Source organism: Phasianus colchicus, chromosome 23 (assembly GCF_987193195.1).
Source record: "Phasianus colchicus chromosome 23, bPhaCol1.hap1.1, whole genome shotgun sequence".
Lineage (NCBI taxonomy): Eukaryota > Metazoa > Chordata > Aves > Galliformes > Phasianidae > Phasianus > Phasianus colchicus.
In genome coordinates this window covers 4,546,094-4,567,791 of record NC_143458.1, presented here as the reverse complement: position 1 = coordinate 4,567,791, position 21,698 = coordinate 4,546,094, and the positions used below count along the sequence as shown (strand labels likewise).

Genomic DNA, 21,698 nt, shown 5'->3' with positions numbered 1-21,698 from the left:
CAAAGGATGACAGAACAGAGAATAAGGACCTGCAGAGTGCCTTCCCTATGACATTGCTTCCAGAAGACACTTTGCAATAGAGTGGGTTGAAGCCACACCAAATGCTCCTCCAGCCATATGTCTGAACAACAAATACAGCAGAGGTCCACCCAATTTTCAAGACTGCTGCATGGCACTTGGCAATGGAGAATTGTAAAGAAGTGGCTTTCTCACCCCTCACAAGGGGCAACAGCCCCAAGAAGGATGCTGACCCAACTCTGCTGCATCCCTGGAAGTTGGAGATATAAAGCAGATCTGGAATCCAGGCAGCCTCTTGTGCTGTGCATCTTTGCAAGATAAAATGCAGAGTGACGCAGAACAGCCTGGCACCGCATCCTTTCTTCCTGTGGATTCACATCTGTCCATTGGATTTTGTTTGAAGAAGAATGAACTGCTTTTGCACAACTTTCTTGAGCTGACAGCAGTGAAACAAGGGCGAGAGCAAAGGTACTGCAAAGGGCAAGTCTGCATGAAACACTAGAAAAAAAAATTGCAACATTTGCCCTAATGTCCCTTAAAAGACAGTTCTTTTCACTTCCCAAGACTTCTGCTGCTGCAGTGTGAGGGTTCTGGAAAAAAATTCAAAGGGCAAGTGCTGCTTTCCTTTCAGAAAGCATTATTGTGATGCTGAGCAGCCAGCGTTACACAAGTGGAATGTGTGCTCACACTTTGCAATTGGAAGGTTTCTTGGTCAGCTCAGGCCAGATCTCCCTGTTAGAGGAATGATTACCAGAAGTCAGCAGTGTTGGGGGGCATGCTGATCTGACACAGCCCTGCACATCAGAAAGACATAGAGCAACACTGCAGGTCAGGGGAGAAGAGAAAGTCCCTGCACCACTGGAGCTGTCTGGGGCTGAGACACTGCCTTAACGAGGGCACAGCCACAGGAGAACAGAATCACAGACCCCAGCAGTACCATGCCAGGCCTGTGACACATCCAAGGTGACAGTCCTGTCCCTGGCTCAGGGCACTGTTCCCCCTTAGAAGGGCAGCATTTACTCTCCACTTTGAGCCAATGGGTCAGGAAACATCGAGATGCCAATTAACACCCGTGGAAGTTTTTTTTCCTGTGCCAACATATGCATGTAGAGGGAGAGCTTTCCTTTGGATGCCCTCCGACTTTGCCATCTTAGAGAACAGAAATGACACAAGGTTTGCATCCCACCTCTTGCACCTTCCTCAGGTCAGCCCAGCTCAAAAGCAGCAGAACTGCTCATTAGAGCAGTTACCACCTCACTATTGACCCCAGGTTCCCAGTGCTGTACCAGAGACCCCATAAGCTTCACCTGGGGTGAAGCCTACAGGAAGGCAAGAGATATTCAGAACTCAGGTGCATGAGATGGGAAAGTCAGTGTCACTCATTACATTTCTTCCCTCTCTCATACGCCCCAATATGTTCAACCAGGAAAACAGAGTGCTGTTCAGCTACCTTCCCCTTCTCGCATCCACTGCCCTGCCAGCTTTGCCCACTTCCAAGTCTCTCAGCTCGCATCACAGGATTAGCCCTTCTGACACAATATTTTTCTTTTTCACAGCCTAATTACTCCATCTCTTCTTCAGAATATCTCCCATCTTACTCATTACTTTGAGGCTGACAGAGAAGAGTTGGGTGCTACATACAGAAAGTTATTTTACCTTCCCCTCTCCCCCCCTGCCTCCATTTTCTCCCACCTCTTTCACCCTGACCCTGTCAGGTTACCCAGCCATCTTCTCAAGCCAAATCCTGGTCAATTTCTTCCCATCAGATATTTATAGGGAAGCACTAACCACGCAAACAAGGCAGCAAGATGCACCTCAGTGGCTCAGGAGGATGTCCTCACATAAGCAAGAATTACTCACAAAACAAAAGGAGTCTGGAAGCTCCACTCCACATTTTCACAGCCCATCTTCTGTACTGATGTGCATGCATACACACAACCCTAGATGTCTTGTAGGTCCTTTCCAACCTTGTGTTTCTATGAGTCTACGATTGTGTTTTCACAAGTTGGCATCACCTCGCTGTAGATGTTCAGGCACACATCAGACAAGCACACAAGACCTACAAACAGACTGCACAGCCACTGAGTCCATAGCAAACATCAGGCTGTGAGCTTCTTACAGGTGTATACAAGCTCTTAAGTCAACTGACAGCTCATCGGGGCTCGTGACTTTCTGCACTGTGTGCACATGATCTGTGACATACCGCTAGCAAAGTAATCAAAGCTAATTCCTCCTAACCCCATGCCAAGCTGAAGACCCCTCAAGAAGCCCCCAAAGGTATGTGAGGGCTGAAATGAAGTGGGTATGGTATCCACAGCTGGAGACATCAGGACCTCCTCCGTGCTTTCCCAATAACATCTGGGCTGAGCCACCTCCCAGCACGGCTTGAAATTCTACTTTCTGGTCTGGCTGAGAGAAATGAGGACCTTTAGGGTCACAGATCCAGGAATTATGTCAGAGAGAAGCTCAGCAGGAAAAGAGAAAGCATCATTTATGGATTGCTTCATTGATTGCTATGGACTTTCTGCCTGTTAATCACTATTTTTCATTCCAGTCCACTCCCACAACATAACATGACACAGAGATCACTCCTCAGCTGGCAAAGCATTGCACAGCCATCTCCTCTTCCTCAAAAAAGAAAAAAAAAAAAGCACTTGGAAAGCTCTTCCCTTTAAGCAGCCTTAAAGTTGGCTCTCACCACTGCTGGCACGAATGAAAGGGATTTCAGTTCCCCCTCCTCCTAAATCCCTTCTCTTTCTGTTGCAAAGAAAAGGCAGAGAATGACCCAGGAAAGAGAAAAGCAACTCTCTCATCGCTTCTCACCTCCCTCCTGTCACTCTGCAGGGTACAAGGGGGGCTGTGGAGGGCACAGGGCCATTGAAGCCCCCAAGCAGATCCTGAAGAGCCACACGCAAGCCCACGAGGGGAGCCCCAGAGCAGGTGCAGGGCTTGGAGGGCAAGGCTGGGAGCACAGTGCTCCTGGAGGCGAGACAGAGGCATTTTTTCCCAGCCAGCCTTCCCCAGGCAAGGCAGCGTGACGTCCTAAGGCACCCAGCCTGAGAAAGGAAGGCAAAGTGATCTCCAGCACTGCAGCCCCCAAGACCCCTTCTGCATCCTTTAAATACACTGAAAGAGATAGAAAAATTGCTTGGAGTCTTTCTTGCGTCCTCCCACTACCTGCCCATTGCATGCACACATACACACACACCCAGCCCTGTGCATAAAGGATCTCTGTCCTGCTCAGCGCAGCCATGCAATGTCTGTGAGAGGCAAGAGTTACCTTATTCCCACAGCCTGAACCGCCTTCTCTCTCCATCGTGGCTGGGAGGCTGCTCCCATTCATGCTTTAATCCCTGGGAACAGAGGCACGATTCAAAGCAGCTGTTCACCCACTGGAGTGGGCTCCCTTCAGCAACCTCCTCCTCCTTTTCCCCTCCCTTTTTCCTTGTTTGTTGGGTCCGGATTTGTTTTTTGTTTTTTTATGTATTCTTTCTTAATCCAGGCAGCAACCAAAACGCTCCTTCATCATCTCTGCCTCTCCGTTTCACTCTCAAAGAAATGCAGGGGAGAGCTCCTTCCTCCTCCGTGGACCATCAGTTCCCCAGGTCTGCCTCTCTGCAGCGTGGCGGTAAGAGAAGGAAAGAATGAGAGAAGGGAGCGAACGTGGGAGGGAGGGAGCGTGCAAACAGGGAGGAGGAGGAGGAGGCCAACGGGATGCGGGAGGAAGGAGCCAGAGCGTGGCTGACTGCTTTGTATCCAGAGCAGTGCCGACAGCTCGCTCCCTCCCTCCCCCCTGCCGGAGGAGGACTTGCGCTGCTAATGGTCTGTACCAATTTATTCCACTTAGGCAGGGGCACTTCTCCCTGCGACAGGAGGAAAAGCCAGGGAAGGCTCTGAGATGGCCCCTTAAGGAATTGGTTGTTGCTCTCCTCACTCCACGGCATCACCCAGTGAGTTTACTGCCATAGGATTGGGGAGACGCTCTCCCAGCTCAGCAGCAAGAGGGAAGCATGAGGCTGGAAGGGATGGGTGCGAGGGACGGGTCTTGCTGGTGAGGAGCTCAGCACCATCTGAGACAGAGTGGTGACATTATGCTAGATGGAAAGCAAGGCTGTCAGGAAGGCAGGCTGAGCTCTGCTTCATGCAGCACCCTTCGTGCCTTGTAGCACACAGGCTCAGACTGATGGCTCCGAGGCTGACTCCACCTGGGCTCTGAACCAGTAGGCCATGCTCCTTAGATGTCACACAACTCCTCTTATTTAGTATCACATCTTTCCACATGCCTTAATGCAAGGACAATTGCACCATGCCCAATGGGAGCTGGGAGTCACAGCCCACTTCTGTGAGCCATGACAGTGCAGTGGGACCTTAGGGACTCCCTTCCTCTACTGGGGCCACTTAGAGAAGAAAGGGCTTGGAGGGCTCAGAATAAGATCTTATCTCTTGATACTGCTCTTTAACAGTTAACCCGGGGAGGGCTGACTCATGCTCAGCAGCAGATTTCTGAGATGGCTGAACACCACAGTACATATGCCTCAGAATGCCACGCTCACAGCCAGGCAGCTTATCACGAGCCAACATCCAGCCCCGAGGTTGGGGGTGAATTACCTCTTGCTGCCCTGCCACTGCTGCCTGCCCATCTGCTTCCAGCTCCCACCACACTCCAGCATCACCTCCTGGCTACCAGTCGCACAGTGGATGTGCACAGACCTACGGCTACTGCCTTACTGTTCCCTCTTTCCCATCTGGCAAGGTAACAGTGCCATGGTAACACGTAGGTATAGAGAGATTTGTTTGCACTTTACCAAAAGGGAACGACAAAAAGAAAATGCCTTCAAGTTTCTGCAAAAAAGAATCAGTACTCAGAGGGAGGAGTTCTGTATCATGGAACAGCCTCAGATTCTCACCAGTTGTTTCTATCACTTCCACCAGGTGTTTCATTTTGAGGGTACCAAAAGGGCTGCCAGGGCACAGGGACGTCTGCTGGCCAGCTGTAGGCCAGTGCTGGAGATGGAGAGAGATGCCTTAAAGGAAGGTGCTGTGCAACAGCCTCTCCTCTCATGCTACACCTGCTCTGCAGGTGAATGAGAAACATCTCTGGGATGGCCAATCCGGAATCCTTTGCTGGGTAGAAACTGCACAGGAGATTACCATTGTGTGCCTTCTGCTCAGCCATATCCTCTACAAAATGAGCCAGCTCCTGAAATCAAAGAGAATGCGGCGTTTTTGTGTCCTTGGGCTCATTTTCTGCAAGGTACCTGGGGAGACATCAGCTCCAAAGACTATTTGCCTGGGAATTTTGTGCCAATTCAGCTAGTACTAAGGGTTTCACTGAGCTTTATGTCTATTAAAAATGCATAATGTCCGCTTATATCAAAGGGCAGGTTCAGACCCAGCACTTTTCCAGCATGTCCCCAGCTCAGTGCTGGTGTGGCACATAGGAGATGGATGGGCAGAAGCTGTCCCTGGAGGCCTATATCAAGAGACAGGAAAGGGCATCGCTGCTGACTGTTTCAGGGCTGGGAGAGACAGGGGAAAACAAGGGAGAAGTGACATAAAAGGGCTCCTGTCACAAAATCTAAACACATAAAAACTCAGGGACGAAAGAGGAGATGTGTTACATCTGAGATTTATAAAAAATTATGGATGAGCAGTAACATTTCAGGTTCAGCTCTGCATCAGTGTCTCTAAAGAGTCACAAAGGTGAAAGGAACCAGGAAAAGTGTCAAAGAAGATCAGGAGGGACACAGGCACGTACAGAGACACTGCTGCATCCCTCCCCTGCCCCTGGCCTGCAAATTACAGCACTCACAGCTCCTTTTTGTGATCAGAGCAGCAGAACAACGGTGCAGAGCGGCTGCTCTGACATTTTCCAAGGTTGTCCCTTTGAACTTTAGCATATCAACTTGTTTGCATGCTGGGTATGGAGCATGCCACGTTACCAGAGCCAGGTTCCAAGGGAGGGCTGGAGGAGAGGCTCAGCAACCCTCCTGCAGGGTCTCGTGGTGGGGGAAAGGCAGTTGTTTGCTGGAAATCAGAGTGCTTCAGAGGACGTGAATCTAAACCATACAGCTCCACCGCTGACAGCAGAGAATATAAACAGAGCAGTATTTTCCTGCTCCCTCCCCCTTCTTATTATAGCACAAATACCCTGAGTAAAATACATACACACAGCCATCCACTATAAAAGCAAAACAAAGCCTCAAGTGTGCACACGCGCACACACAGATATTCTTCTGGAGAACGCAGTGTATATTCAATACCTTAAATGTCATTTTTAAAATATTAATGCTATGCTTCTGGCTAGGTTTATGTAAGGTTTATTACCATAGGATTGGAGGCACAACAAAGCCCAGACTCGATGCTGCAGCCTGGCATGCTTTGCCTGCCCGGCAGTGCCTCATCTCCCCTGCAGACCCCAAAAGCTCGGTGCTGGGGAGGGCATGCTCCCACCAGGCTGTTTTCCTGGGAGGGGGCAGAGCTGCAGTCCGTTTCCCTGCTCACCATCTGGCACTGTCAGGAGCATCTCCGTTCGGAGCTGCAGCCAGGCACAAACGCGAGCGGATGCCTCTCTCCGGCTGCACAATAACCTCATTAGCCAAGGCAGCACGGGGCACAGGGAAAAAAGCACGAGGGCAAAACGCTGAGCAAATAGCAGGCTATGGCTCTGCACACGATCACACCAGACTGCTGGGACAGAGCATTTTAGTGGCCAGAGCAACCCCAGGATTGAGAAGTTGATGAAGAAAGAGATGGGCCAGCCCTGTCTAAAGACACTAGGAAGGGAGGACCTCATTTGAAAGGCCCACTTCAAAAGTCCCACTTCAAAGCTGAGCAGAGGCTGCTCACACCCACAACTCTAATTTACCATTCACGTTAGCTCTCCATGTGATACATCCCTCAACCTATTAATGCTACTCCCTTCAGGAGCCTGTCTGTTCCATTCAGCTTCTGGAACAGATCTTTGTTCTTCCTTTGGTGCAAGCTGGGCACAAAGATCCACCAGCAAATGCCTGCTATCCCAGTTACTCCCCAAGGACCAGGCAAAGGCCAGTGGGCTTTCAAGCGGAGGATAAGCTTCTTATGGAGTGAAGCCACACGTTCTGCTATTTGCACAGACCATTTCCAACACATGATGCAAATGCCCAAGTCTTAGCAGCTCTGCAAAGAGCTATTTCAGCCTTTTAGACTGTTGGACTTCAGCAGGGGGAAACCAGCAGATAATTCTGTGACAAATCTGCTCTGGAGCCAGCGTTTCTTTTTCTTCTAGTAAATGTACAGCAAGCAGCAATAAAAGCTGTCAGCCCATGCAAAGTCTCCTTACGTTTCATCCAAGAAGTCTATTTCACAACCTTCACCCACACAAGTTGGAGATGCTTCCTCATCATTGAGCATGACTTCTGCAGCACGGGGTGAGCAGCTAGGGGTGCAGACTGGGCACCAGCTCACAGCCCATAGACACACATAAGGGATCGGGCACCTGCAGAAGGCTTTGGACAACATATGAGTAAAAGGGCTGTTGGAGGAAAACCCCTCCGTGAGCATTAAACAGGCCACAGAACACCCTATGGCCCATCTTTGCCTTTATGCTAAGATGAGGAGATGCTTTCCTCCCTGGTAATATCAGGAGCTCTTTCACCCTATCAAGTTTCTGCACACACATGAAGGACATGTGCACATCCCAACCACTGAAGCAGAGTGCCCATGGGATGCTTTGCAGATACTCGAGGCCCACAGTTAGGAGGGGTTGGAGCCAGTGCTGGGGAGATGGATAGAAAAGCCGCAGTGACGTATCAGCAGGTGGTGCTCTCCCCTTCAAATCCTCAAACAAGTTCAGGCCAAGCATAGCACTTCCCCACTGGATTTCCTCCTGCAGAGAAACCTCAGCCTGAAGCACAATCCCAGATGAGAGCCAGGCATCGGCTCAGAGCCCAGGGAAGGAGAGGCACCGCTGCATGGAGCTCCCTGCTGGCAGTGCTGCTTCTTGACAGCTTGGAAGAAACTTCACAGCCTAAAGACCCATCATAGGTAAACCTGACTCAGGGGAGCCTCAAAGAGGAAATGGTTTAATGCGTTGCTGGGAGTTAGCAGGAGTGATTCAATAACCCCTGGGCTCCTTGTCCAGCTGCAGCCTTTCTCTGATCGTTGCTTTGGCCAGAATCCAAGGCAGAGATTGTTCAGAGACCAGTGCACCCCAGACAGCACTCAATCACATCCACCAAATTGTCCTCAGAGGGATTTTAATTCATTGGGAAGCACCCTCTTAGCAAACAAACAGAAGCAGCGATGCAGCTCTCTCTGTGCTTCTCAGTAATTAAGTTCTGCCTCCCAAACCTCCACCCAACATCCACATATGAATTGTACAGGTCAGAGACTTGGCTTTGCTCCGGGTACCACAGCTGAAGACCACAAGCAAGAGAAAAAGAAAACAAGCACAGGGCTGGCATTCCCATTGGTTGTCTTGATGTGGTTAGGGAGATAAGCCCAAGTGGAGACTTTCAGATGAAATGTCAAAAGCCCTTCATGTTTTTAGGGGTCAGGAGACTTAAAAGCAAGCCGAAGCAAACTGCCTACAAAATACTGGAGCTGTGCTGTTGAAACAGTCTCTGCCCCCTTTCCTGCTATGTTGTCCCCACATTTTCTACCACTGGTTTGCCAGGCAAGTTGGGAACTTATTGAGAAAGAACTTCCTTCAGGAGCAGCTTGTGACACTCGGATCACAACATATTGAACTGATAAAGTAAGACACTGAAATGCATACACAATCATACATCCCAAAAATCACACATCTCAAAATCACACAAGCAATTGTAACTGTTTTTCTGTTTCCTGTTGTAATGCTATAAGAGTGGGGTGGCATAATTCCAGGCTACAACAAAATGAGAACAAGCCCCAACACAGCAGCCCTAGATACAGAAACAAAGGAAGAAAATATGCTTACATTTGGAAGGCCTGAGGTGGGCAGGGATCTCCAGCAAGATCCCATTGCCTCCACTGCCAGCCCTTAAATGAGGTCTGGGAAGGCATGGATCCTGGCTCCATCCCTTGCAGTCATTCAGGTGCATTGCATGCACCTGAGCTTCCCTGGGTTGGCCCCACCTTCCCATCAGGTGCTCCATCACTGCTTCAAGCCCTGACTTAGCATTTCCACTACATCTGTTTATAAATATTCATTTCAGAGCTCTTTTAAACCAACAGAGCCTGTTAGAACGCTGCTCCAAAGGTACAAGAACTCCATGGAGAGCCTACATCCATGTGCAGTCCATTGTCAGCAGAACAGTCCTGCTGCTTCTTACCCCTAAATGCACAGCATGAGAGCACAGCACCAAAGCATGAGCAGCAAATATCTCCCACACACATCTCTGCCACATGCCCAGTCTCTGCTAGCCACCTCCATCTCCAGACAGTTACGTGACAACACTGAAATCACATCACTGGCTCTGGGTTCACTCAGTTGTCACGAAGTGCAATGGTTTGGTTCTATAAAAAAACAGTTGTGTTCATTTCTGGGGAAGAAAAATTAATATGCAAACACAGTGATAAATTCTCTGATGTGCACATTTATGTTTTTATCATGTAGTTAATCAGGAAACAGTAGGTTCAGTTTAGATACAGCTCCACGCTTTGCCTCTATAATCTGAATCCCAGAAGGGCCTTATAAAACCATAATCTGCAATGCAAAATTGCAAAGCATATGGGAGTGTCTATAGATTTTCCAAATCACCTGTGCCCTAATTTAATATGAATAACAATTAGTTTACTCTTATCAGTTAATTGTGCCCCTTGTGGATTCAGCAACACTGCATCTCGTCACCAAACGCCTTTGTCTGAGCAAACTTTAATTACACTTCCTGGCTGGGCCCAGCCGCACTCACAGCTTTGGCAATGAAGGTGAAACTGCTGTTAAACAACAAGCCACCACCGCCACTAGTTAGGGAGTGAAGCATGCTGCTTTCTGATGGAATCAGAGAAGGACACAAAAGCAGCCTGGGGTTAATAGCAGGGAGCCCCACAGCACCGGGATGAGCAGCACGAGGAGTTTCTCTAGCCCCAGCTCTCTGCTCATAACTCTGCTCCCTCCGCCTCAAAAAAGAGGTGAGTACCCTGGGCATCAGTGGCAGTCATCAGAAGGTTGGAGGAGGTTTCTTTCATCTCCAGTGCTAGGAATACAGAGCAGAGGCACTGGGACCCTATTTCAGCTCAGCTGCTGCCTCCAAATGATCCTATGACACTGACTTCGGAGCCTGCTTCCTCACACATTTAAATGGCAACAACATTGTCGTTGATAAAGCTGATGGGGTATGAATACGCATTCACTCAATGCTTTGACATCAATGCTGCAATTAAAATGCTGCTAATGCAACAGTAAGCACTGCAGCCTTATCTATTGGCATTGGGCATGCTTTTTCCTTTCAAGGCCCAGAAGTCCCCTTGTGAATCATACAAAAAAACAGATTGAAGATGACTGTGTTTCTACTTCCATTTCAAACACGGCAGGGTTTTGCATACAGACCTTAAATCTCAGTTACACCATCCTCTTGGCAGCAAAACGTTTTGCCTTTGCATAGTAGAGGCCACAGGCTACAAACCCTTTGGCAGGGATGAAGGAAGAAGCCTGCAGCGCAGCTGATAAAGCCCTCAGTGCTAGGAGTGGTCCCAGCCCGCTAGAATCAGTGCAGGAGTGGAGAGGAATCGCTGTGGCAGAGCGAGATGTTGAGGCCACAGAGGATGTGCATCTTCACACCAAGGATACGGAATGCTTCGCCACCTGCTGCATCAAACACGCTCCTCATCTCCCTATGGCGCAACCTCTGCACCCCTCCAAACAAGATTTCCCTTTCAAAGAACTCCTTTGCAGCAGTGATTTCTGCTCAGAGCCATTCCACACACTGGCAACAACTCACAGCACTGGTCCAGATGAGCTGGCAGATGAGGACAGGGCCATCCCTTGACCTTCTTGGAAAAAAGCTTTGGCTGAAGGAAGAAGCAAGGAAGACAAACCAAACAAAAGCTTATTCTGCAGAGCTGCCAAGTTTGGCAGTGTTCATGCAGGCCTGACAGCTTCACCCTGTAAATAAATTGTTTCTTGTGAAAGTATGGGAGAGATCTCATCTGTCTTGGATACTGCAAATCCATGTACGGTACAGAATTGAACTGGCTTTTCTGAGGGAGTGTATTTTATTGAGTACTGTTTAAATGACTGCCATCAAAAAGCCTTTCATAAACAAAAATTTAACATCTACTCGTTATTCATTCTCCTTTCCCCTTTCCTCCCTTGTCTCGCATCTAAAAGCAGACAAAAGCAAGCCAGGAGAAGGCTCAGCATTTGGACCTAGGGCAGGAATGCAGACGTGTGCTCCCCTCTACCTGCAGGAGCAGAGCTCCAGGCTGCAGCTATGGGCCATGCTCAGCACATGGGTGCTTCTGTGGCTGTGTCAGTGATGTGTGGGCTGTGCGTGACATTCCCACCCACCAGCACCCCGTGCCAAGGAGTTGAGCTTATCCTTCCAAAGGAACATGAAAACAACAAACATCTCCCTCCTAAATAACTACTTTGTTGCTGAGTCTCAAAGCCCCTTTGCGCAGCTGCTGCTGGATGGTCAAAGCAGATCTTGACACAAAGGTCCACTTCTGTATCCTTCCAAAGGCAATGAGCTGCTGCAGGACAAACTTGGGCATCTTCAGTTCTCCCAGGGCTCACAGACCCCCTTCTGAATTGGCAGTTCTTTATAAAACAAAGGGCTTCTAGACCTTGTTCTAAATACGGATCAATAAAGAGTAAATTTCCCAAATCCAGCACACAAACTGGAAGAAACCAGCTTTAACTTGTATGGGAGTTCTATGGGGTGTATTAGTGCCGTGTCGGCTCAGGTAAATTCAAAACTGTCCTGATCATTTCTGATACTTGTGAACATTCTTCACCAGAAGCTGAGAAGCAGACAGGACAGGAAGGACTACGTGATGTTTGTAGGTGGTTTCTTTAATTGCCCATGAAACACGACTCTGTTGTCCTGCATCTTTCAGCTCTCTCCTAGTTAAAAAACCACAGCCTCACACACTCCCTCAGCACAGACTGCAGCAGAAGCAGCAGAAGTCAGTACAAAATAAGTTATTTCCCCCAGTATTTCACAGCTCTTCAGCTTACATGGAAAGAGGAAGGACCAAGCTTTACACTCTATGTTCCTAATGACCATCATTTGCCCCAAGGCTGTCCTCTCAAAATCCCTAATGTCCACTTGCTGTTACTTGTGCACCTTTTTCTTCTCTTTCCTGCTGACTTGCCAGTTCAGGGCATCTCTTCTTGCCAGGACCTGGGTTGTACCCTGGTGTCAGAGCTGTCAGCTTGCAGGAACTGACAGCAGCCGTTTTGTTCGGCACAGTTGGGTGAGCAGCCCCTTCCAGCACATTGTGTTATTCACATGCTCCGCCTGCTAATTGCTTTCTGAAATGGGGAAGAAACAGATGACGAGCAGAATGCATCTCCTGACAAATTCCCCAGCACTGTAAATATGACTCACCTTGCTGTAAACAAGGAAATGATAAGTGGGGGTGCTGGTTTGTGCGTAAAGTGGAAAAAAGGAGGGAGGAAGAGAGGAAGGAAGGGAAAGAGGAAGGGAAAAAAGGAAGGAATGGAGGGAGAAATATCCTGGACTGCAAATCTGTAAGCTACATTTCACACATTTTCACATCCCTTCTCTAAAGCCATAAGGCCTGGAAACTTATTGAAAAACAGAAGCTCAAGCTTCCCTTGTTTCCAGGAAGAGAGGCTCTACAGAGAAACATCAAATAGCATTATATCCACAGTCACATTGCAAAAATCGACAACACTACTATATAAGCACACAGTATTACTACTTACTTCCTGACCTAAACTATTGTGCAGCAATAGGTTCAACAGCGTGACTCATTCCACCCCAGAGGCAATTGCATTTCCATGCTAGATGTAGAAGCAATACAGAAATGAGGTGCACACTCACAGCTGTCACTCTTTAGAGAGAAGGTGCTGGAAGCACTAAGATTATGCAGAGCTGCAAAAAGAAGAAAACTGCAAGAGCAACAGATAAGTAAATGTTTCCTACAGATATCTTGCAACTCCATGGAAAAGGACATAAGGAGTAGGAAACTTCAGTGTGAACTATGTCACTGTTTGGGGGCACAAAGACATTACCTCTGATAGAAGTTGTCAAACAAAGTCAAGGAAACGTGGAAAAATGACCACGGAAATTGTAATTCACAGGATCCTTTTCCTGCAGACAGATGGTCATTTCAGGCTTTCTATTCTCTAATCCCCCCTTCTGCAAAGCAAACATCCTAAATCCCAGATAATGTAGGTTTTACTGTCTCATACATTTCCCGCAGCATTAAGGCTGGCCCCAGAGATAGGATACATATGCTTTAACATCTGTATGCCTAAATAACATACAGCCACAAGGAGCTCCCACCTGGATGCAGCACAGAGGTGAGCTCTGCACTCCAACATCCACTCCCAACAGCCAGCATGGGCCCTGCCAAGACAGTCAGCCTTTCCAATAGGCAACACAGGAACTGCAGTCTGCAGATGTGGTACCAACCTTTCCCTACAGTTGCTTTCCAGCAAGACCCTCCTTTGTCAGAAATACACAACTCAACGCAATGCTGTTTTCTCTGTGACCTATTTCTCCTGCAAACTCTGGAGGTGCAGAAACTATGGGGAAGGATCGGGAAAAAAGGGGCTGAAGGAGGTTCAGGGTGCAGCAGTTCATCATCAGTTTCTTAGCTTCCATGTTTGTGAGCTCAAACGACCTGAAAAGAGCAGTAAGTATCTCGTAGCCTCACAGAGAGCACTCACAATTAAACAGACATTGAAATTAATTTCATGAAATATGCATACTGTTTGCTTCCTAAAAAGCGGTTTAGATCAGACCATGAAATGATTCAAAATTAATGATTAGACCAACAGTCACTCTCCATTAACCCTCTAACGAGCCCTGGATGGATGTGGAACAAAGGAACGGTCTGTAAGAGCTTTAAAAGAGGTAGAAACACGAGACCCACTCTGTGCTGATGTAAATCACTGTATAGTCAAATAATCCACAGCTCTTCTGTGCAACTGAAGATCCAGTCTGTCTTCCAGATAGGGAAAATATTAAGAAATGTGTTACTGCAACTGAGAAACCACAGCTACACTATTTATAACAGTCACATCAGCAAAGTCCCAACCAGGACTTCAAAAGATGTTGCACTGTAGCATCCTTTAGGAGCTCCAGAGGCCCCTCAAGCCCTTGGGGAACACAGGAGCTGCAGAGAAGCACTGTTAAGGGCTGCAGCCAACACGACTCAGGAGCAGAGCTCACTGAGAGTGATGGGAGAGCAGCCTGATACAGACTGGCTTAGCAATAGGAATCAATACAAACCCCATTTCAGAGAGACTGCAGCTCCAAATCCATCAGATTCTCTTCCCCATTTATGGCAGAAGTATCAAGAGCTTTCCCTGCACCTCCCTCCCACCTCATCCAGGACGGAGGAACTGATTTCCATCCCCTAGCCAGGAGGACATCCCCTCATCATGCATTGAAGCCACAGTGGCACAGACCTGGGCACATCCTCACTGAGGTTCAGATGTAGCACATCGCATCTTGGGGTTTTTGCTTCTGACAGGCTCTTTCATCTCGCATGGCTAATAGCTCATTGTTTGTATTCATGCACGAGGAGTAAATTCTTCATTATTGGAGAGATCTGACATGTACAAACAATTGGAGTAAATTGATTGTATTTTCCAAATCATCACACAGACTCTAATTCTATCTGCAAGGCGCACTCATTTGCACTAGAATTACCTCCTAAATTAGGAATTAGAGCTTTTGACAGAGAAGAGCAATGACTGTCCTTGTGCTGCAAGGCTGGGGGAAGGGTGCACATCCCTTCCCAACTCCCACTGCAGACCTTCTGCCTGCCCTCAAAGTCTGATGGTATGTGGTGAAGGAGATGCCTGAACAGTGAGGCTCTGGCAGGAGCTATCTCTGATTTTTATGCATGTTTAAAAAGAATGGAGTACTGGAGTGTAATTACTTTATACTCAGAGCCTACGTTTTTCTCATGCAGGAGACTGGGAGTTTCCTATTCCCTTAAAAGAAGACATATAAATCCCCGCAAATTATTTATTTATGTATTTGTTTTTGAAGGAAGACATTCAGAACGGAGCACCGCTGCAAATCAGATCTCAAGACATTCAGGGAGCACATTTGTTCCTGCTGGAAGCAGACAAACAGGGTGCACCACGCTGTTCTAGACATGAAGTCATCTGTGCTCATCCTGCAGGCCATGCTGTAACACCTCCTTTAGATGCAAAAGCAACCAAATCCTGAAGTTTACCTGAATCACTCACCCCAAAAGCATCTCTGTCTCCAGGAAGAGAAGAGATCAGAGAGTTCAGCCCTTCCCAAGCTGACCAGCACAAGGAGTGTTTCTCTGACATTGCCTTCTCTATCTGAAACATGGCAACATTTGTACTGCTTCCAGTCCCCAGATGCTCCTTTCTCAGGACATGGGAAAGCAAAGAATGTGATAGATGTTAGCTATATTGCTTATGTGGTGAAAGGAGTGCTCTGTGAAGAAATAAGCTAAACTTATAAGCCTGTTAAAACTCAGGTCATTCTGTGAGCAGAGGGACCAGAGCACTCTGAGCTTCCTGCAGAAGTGGATCCTGGTTTAGGCTCCTGTCACGTGCTCACAAAGGAGCTCTTACTGTTCTTGGGACATTTGCAACATCTCCCACACTGATTCCAGTTTCTAGTAAGGGTGACCTTGCAGTGCAGTGGGGCTAACAGAGTATTTTCTGTATTTACAAAACCTACAGACATGTTTTTGGTCCCATCAGAGAGCCAAAGACTGTACGATCTCATAGGCCCTGCCTTGTTTGCCAACCCATGCAGTTATTACCACAGCCCAGACAATGCTCACAGCTTCAGCTGGACCCATCACAAAGGAACAGATAAATAACAGAGAGAGCAGGAGGAAGGCAGCATCACCTCTCTTAGATGCGCAAAACTTTCCAGCTAAACCCCAGGGATCCACAAAACTGACTTTGTAAAGGCATGATTAAAGACAAAATAAACACTGGGAGTCCTTTTTCTTTGCCTTTCAACTTCAGCAATTATAGAAACTTAACCTGAAGCACACTCCATCTGCAACCAGATGAGCTACATAACTATTTATGTTCTTAATTTGAGCAGAAAGCTGAGAAAGTCACATACGTGTGCAGTTTTAGAAACTGAAGATTTGTACAGGGAAAATAAGGCCATTGAAGTAACACTGAGGTCACTCACACATCTGGTGAAATGTTACCTCTCTGGCCACATCTGGCTACAGCACGTACCAAATCACGGCCCCAATCTGAGATGAGTCAGGATAGCACTTTCAGGCAGTGAGCTTCACCTGTGAAAGCAGAAGTTTAAATCTGCTTTTGGTCCTGTGCCACCCACCGACATCTTTCAGGATCATTCTGAGTAAGCACAGCCCGATGTCACCATTCTGTGCAACAGCTGCAGTTAGTTCTACCCTCACAACTTCGTGTCACAAAAGGCACTTAATTTTTTTTTTCTTCCCAGAATGTATCTTTTTTTCCTCCTTGGAGTGTGCATTCTCAGTATTTTACCACTGCACTCACAACCATGAAGATACGATGCTCGCCACAAGGGATGAGGGAAAGAAAGAGTCCATGGAGATTCTGAGAAATAATGCAATTCCAGGAACAAGAGGTTTTTAGGAGAAAGCAAACTACACAGGTGATGCAAATGAGAACTGTGATTCACACAGCTCGGCACACTTAGCCCAAAATGACAGAGATGTAGCAGCGGAGTGATATCATGGAACAGCGGAGTGATATCATGGAACAGAAGCAAGGAGAGAAGCAGCCTATGTTCCCTTCATGTTTGTTCAAATATTCCCCATCATTCAAAAGAGTGCCCAAATGCATTATTTTCAGCCAAAAATATAACCACAAGCAGTGCACTTGTATAAGTATGAAGGTAATTGCTGAGGTGCTGCATGGGGTAAGCATGCACCAGAGCTCTGGCTTTCCTCCCTATTAGTAGTTCTGCCCCCTTAGGATCCTGCCTCCTTCTGATTATGCAGATACAATCTATCATATTGTTCCGGAAAGTTGGTTAGGGCTGTGCTCTGCAGCTGCAGCAGGCTCAGAGACACACATCATTTTTCTCTTTTATGAGAAGGAAAATTGGCCATTGCTGCTCCTGCATAAAGCAGCTGTTATTTGTTGTTTTCGGGGTGGTTGTTGGTTTTGGGTTTCTTGTTTTGAACTATTATGATAAGTTTTCCTCCTCTTCCCACTTAACCAAATTACACAGTATTTGCATTTCCAACCCTCTGGTGGAGATGCACCAGGCTGGCACGCCTGTGTAGGGCCAAGCAGAGGTGATACCTTCCTCTCCTCAAGCAGCAGCACATCTCTGGCAGCAGGAAGGTTGAGCCAAACTGGGAGATGCAGACAACCACCACAACATCACCAACCAGATGCTGGGCAGCTCCCTCTTTCTGTGCACTAGTGAATTTCCACGCCTCAAATAAAAGGATCCAAGCCAACCTACTGTCTCTTGCAGGAGGGATGCCGTGGTGTGTCAGAGCTGGTGTCTGCTTCCATGGTCCTGTGCAAGGTCTTTTGCCACCAAACCAGACAGCTGGCCTGATCTTAGCAATGCAAAGTGCTTCCCATCCAACATTTGGTTGCAATAGACTTGGTGTTCAGTTGTTTTCCTTGCCCTGAAGTACTGGGTGCCTGCTACGTTTGGGCCAAAGAAACACATTTGTGAAAAGATTCGACTGCAGTGTGTCTATTGCAACTGCTTCCCTACTGTTGCAACAGCTTCCCTGCAGAGGTGGTGGTGCTCCATCCTTGCAGACACCCAGGGTCAGGATGGTTGGGGCTCTGAGCACCTGATGGAGCTGTGAGCGTCCCTGTTTAATGCAGGGAGTGGGACCAGACGGACTTCAAGGCTCCCTTCCAACTCAAACCTATGCTTCTGTGATTCTATGTGTGTGCATGCAGGACTTACACCATCTCTGAACACCCTGAAGTTCAGAGCCTAGTCCTTGCTTTCCAAAAAAAAAAAAGGGGGGGGGGGGGGGGGGGATGTTTTCTTTCAAAATTACAACTGTGGTCCACTTTTTGGTCAGCACAGTACCTGTGCCAAATACAGGAGGTGGGTGCATGGAATGCAAGCTACAGAAAACTGGATTTCCTCTTTGAGTGTTCCCAGCATGCCCAACTGAAGTAATCACGTCAACACGTTCACACCTCGTTATAACAGACCAACAAACAGCCCTGAGCTTCAAATTCAGATGTGGCACAGAAGGGGTTGGACAAGAGAAGGGTTTCAGGTGCTGATTGTGCAGCAGCTCCCTGTGCCCAGATCCCTGCACAGAATTTAATGGGGCACTGCACTGACAGACCCTGGCAAACACATACTCACTTGGCTGGAAATCACAGCCTATTCTTTTCTTTCCCAAGAAGCAGGATGTTTCATTAACTAAAAGCAAGTCATTAAGGAAAAAAAAAAAAAAAAAAAGAAGAAATAGGAAATCCAAATATAATTTTATTCATTTTCAAATAGCGCTGCAATCACTCAGAGGCACTGCAAAATACTGGCACCAAATAAATGTTATAATAAGAGACTTACCCTCTGCTGCCAGCTGGATGCAAACCTCGTCTGCTGCTGGTGGTGTGGGGGGCTGGTTGTGTCTTTGCACTCAATGATGGTCAACCCACGTGCCCAAGGCAATTCTAGCCATTGTCACATAGCTGCTTTTCCCGATCAGCCTTCTTAATATAATATTTCTCATTCGTATGCTAGATGCTTTGGGTCCTCCAGCATTTGAAGCAACAGCCCCTCTGCATTTCTCTAGTTTGCATGCCCTTTTTACTTGTGAAACCATCCTCTGCAGCTCAATTCTCTGTGGTTGTCCCCAGTCCACACAGCTCTGTGGGGTGTTTGGCTTCCACCTGCATTTCTGCACAAGGTGCACCAAGCTTGAAACTCCATTTCTGGTCACACCATTGCAGCCTTCTGTCCGTTAGGCCTGACTTTTCTCTCACGTTTTCCCTCTCTGTCCCGTGTTCCTGGTTTTGTTGGTGTGGGGGCAGTGCTTTGTGTGTGGGGGACAATGGGTGCGAGGGGTGAAAAAAAGGCGGGAAACCTGAAAGAGGCGGGAATCCTGGAAGAGGTAAGTTTTGAGGAATTGTGGCCCGCTTTGTGCCTTTGTGACCAAGCCCAAAAGAAAAATAAAACCCCAAATCCAGAGGGCTGTGGTATAAGTAAAGATGAGGCCTATTCCAGCACAGCCTATAGGCTGGGCAGTGAGCTGGTCAGGATGCAGTGGTGGCACTCACAGGATACTTCACAGAGTTAACAAGGCTGCCAGAGGGGCTTTTCTTACTGGCAGAGCCCAAAAGAGCATGAAAACATTAATCAAAGTAAAAAATAAATCAGGCTACTTTTTAAATTAAACCCCCGCCATCTTGGAGTCCTATTCAGCTTTGGCAATGTACAGGCTTTGGGGATGTCTGAGCTCATTGCAGTTGTGGAATGTGTGTTTGAAGCCACTGCAGGACTCAGGGTCCGGAGCTGATCTCTGTAGAAGGATGGAAAAAGGAAAGGGGAAGCAATGCGTGTTATTAGCAAAGCCAATTTCCTGCATGCCTGCAGATGGAACTGTCATAAACACACTGCAGCAAGGTAAATCTAGCCAATTTGCACCTATAATCGTAGCAAAACATGCCATGGGGAAAAATGCACCGTCAGCAAACTGACGGCATAAATGGCTTTGCGCAGAAGCAGACTTAGATTGCTCACATCCCTCTTCCTCACTTGGGGGTTTGCACAACTGCTGTGCCTCCTCAAGGCTCACTTGCTGGTGAATTTCTCTGTGAAAATGAAGGATTTACTGTCAGCATCTCCTTCCATCCTGCCCAGGCCAAGAAGGCTGATAGAGATCACTGTCACACAGCTAAAAGCACAGATGCTTCTTGACAGATCTTTCCTTCTTTTCTTTTTTGAAAGGAGTGGGGCAAAGCTGGGTGTGCTAGTATTTATTTTCCTGATGGGCACACAGGGGTGAAGTGATTAACCTAAGGCAGGAGATCAAGTCAGCAGCAACATGAAGAACTGGGTGTGCACCCAAGACCTCACCCTGGGATGACTGCCCACCTGCCTGCGTGCCACCTCGTACCCAAACTGCAGCATGTTTGTTTCCCAGCATCAGTAATTCGCTGTTTTTCCGCAGCCTGAATTTCCACAGCAGTGAAAAGAAAGGAAAATATGTAAAGGAAGGGACACAGCATTTGCTATGTGGGGATTGTATATTAACTAGGAAGGGATTTGGAATTTATCAGATTCAGATAAGCATTCGAGGAACAGGGAAGAAGTTTTCATTAGCTGGTGATATGTATTTCCATGTAGAAGAATTTTTTTTTCCTTCCAATCAGAAAATCATACCTTTTGCAGCAGGATTAACTGATGCCTTTAATGATAATATAAGAAGATTATATTTTCCTGTTCTCTTCACAATTCAAAGCTCTTAAATACAGAGAACCAACCTTCTTGAAAGATCACTATGGAATTACCACTCTCCTCACATAAAAAGCCAGAGAGGCCATCAGAGTGGAGCAAGGCTATTTGCCTTAAACATATTCTCACAGCAGCTCAGCAAGAGAAAATAGCAGCAGCAGATGAACCCTTCAGATCGCATCTCCGCTGAGGGCCTGTCAATTGCCATATGTCCTGATCCAATGTCAGTGCTCAAGAGATTAACAGATGCTCCTGGCCTTCTGATGCAGACCTAAGAGATGACTCCGTCCAAATGCTGAGCAGCACTGCCCTTTTGGATGATGCTTCGAGGCCATCTGAGCTGCATTGGCCATGGGAATTGGCAGGCAGGGGAAAACTGCTCTGCATTACGGAAGCTCTGTGCCTTGCAGCTTCCTCCTGCAAAGGGTTCATAGCTTTAAGCATGGCTGTCTCTGGGCCTACAGGAGGCTGATGGGCAGTATTGCTGCTTTTGTAACTGTACGACTCCAGAATTCATGGCAATTCAGTAAATGGAACTTGAGGAAAAGCTTTCCTGGGTAGAAAGTACACAGATGCTGTAAAACAAAATAAAAGCTGAATGCATTTTGATGTTTGCTGCTTGCATACTGCCCAATGTCCACAGTGTTTTGCAGGCATGCACAAAGATAGGATGTGGTGCTCATGGATATGATTTAGCAGTGGGTTAGTTAGAGTGGTATGGCTAGGTTGAGGTTGGACTTGATGATCTGGAAGGTCTTTTCCAACCTGAGTAATTCTGTGATTCTATCATTCTATGACATTGCTGCAGTTCTGAAAGACGATGGAAAATCAGGACATGAAGAAAGGAAGGGTTATATTTCCCCTTTTGTGCACACCCATCGATCTGAGGGCTTTGATTTCACTGCCTCTCTGGGCACTGCGATGGCAGAGATGGAACTCTTTATTCTGACAAACATATGACACTGGCCAGTTTCAGAGCTGGGAACTAGGGTAAAAAAAAATTGTTTTGACCAGAGCATCTGGAATAAGCCCAAGCTTAACAAAGAGTGTCATTTCTGGGAAGGCAGACTGGTTTTATTTGCCTTCCTATCATCCATCTTCCTCGTTGCTGTACCTACA

The 21,698-nt window shown here is 47.4% G+C and overlaps 1 protein-coding gene across 7 annotated transcripts in view; it reads right to left on the bottom strand.

Moving 5' to 3' along the window:
- B3GAT1 (beta-1,3-glucuronyltransferase 1) overlaps positions 1-19,176 on the bottom strand; it is a 46,462-nt gene extending 27,286 nt beyond the window's left edge. For 3 of the 7 annotated variants that reach the window (XM_090123401.1, XM_031599787.2, XM_090123397.1), the window contains exon 1: positions 3,299-3,901. The gene's annotated coding sequence lies outside the window, so the exon portion shown is untranslated. Of the gene's footprint in view, positions 1-3,298; positions 3,902-18,692 lie in introns of those variants that run through there. The other 4 variants (XM_090123396.1, XM_031599786.2, XM_090123395.1 and 1 more) reach the window with 4 other exon arrangements.
- Positions 19,177-21,698: the final 2,522 nt, after the last annotated feature.